Below are 1,033 nucleotides of genomic sequence, written 5' to 3'. Positions count from 1 at the left end.
CGAATATTTCTGTGAAACCACCATCCAGGTCAAGAGACAGAACATTTCAGACAGTTCAGTTCCCTTGTGCCCCTTTTCAGTTATTCTCTTCAGAGAAAATTTGTCATTTTTATCACTACTGATTCATTTTGTCTGCTCTTGAACTTCATGGAATAAAACCATACAGTACATAACCTTTGCACCTGGTTGCTTTTAATCAACATTATATCTATGAGAGACATCCAGATTGTTGTGAAGGAATAGTAAGTAGTTTGTTCTCTTTTTATTGCTATGTATTATTCCTTCTTTTAATCCCCACCCCCACTTCTTTTCCTAAGATATAAAATGTAAGTAATTAGCTCACTGATTGAGACTTTCTTCTTTTCTTTTATGAAAAGGTACTAATTTGGCTGTATTTCATTAATTATAATATTAAGTATTTTCAGTATTCCATTCTGAATATTTTTAAAATCCTGTGATCTAACTCATGCCTTATTTAGGAAGGCACTCATTAATTTTCAAAAGTACAGTGTGGGTTTTGTTTTATTAGTATCATTTTCTTATTAGTTCTAATTTCCTTGCACTATGGTCAAACAAATTTGTTATGATTTCTTTTTTTTTTTTTTTTAGTGTCCTCGGATAGAGGACGTATCAGATATTAAACTGATAAGAACAGATACTACACTTGATCTTAGCCAAAAGGCCGAGAAGCGATGTTATGATTTCTTTAAGGCTATGTTTATAATCAGTTTTCATAAATGTTTTGTGTGCTTAGAAGGAATATCTGTTACCAGTGTAGTGTATAATTTTCTTCTATTTTTCTTTTTCTATTTTTAGTGTACAATTTTCTATGTGTCTATAAAATCAAGGTTGCTTGTTTCTTCAGATTCTCTTTCTGATTTTTTTGGCCTATTTTATCTGTAAGTTACTAAGAAATATGTATTAAAATATTCAACTATGATGGTGAATTAATCAGATTCTCTCTGTAGTTTTGTCAGTTTTTACATGATATGATTTGCTTCATAAAGCTTAGAATTCTTATACATTCTTAATA

General features: G+C 30.0%; 1 pseudogene; it reads right to left on the bottom strand.

The window, feature by feature from the left end:
* Positions 1–582: 582 nt before the first annotated feature.
* On the bottom strand, positions 583–694 carry LOC133256317 (U2 spliceosomal RNA; annotated as a pseudogene).
* Between the last annotated feature and the right edge of the window lie 339 nt (positions 695–1,033).

This window comes from Bos javanicus, chromosome 10 (genome assembly GCF_032452875.1).
Source record: "Bos javanicus breed banteng chromosome 10, ARS-OSU_banteng_1.0, whole genome shotgun sequence".
In the NCBI taxonomy this organism is placed as follows: Eukaryota; Metazoa; Chordata; class Mammalia; order Artiodactyla; family Bovidae; genus Bos; species Bos javanicus.
The sequence above is the reverse complement of the archived record's forward strand: the minus strand, read 5'-3'. Positions and strand labels throughout refer to the sequence as shown.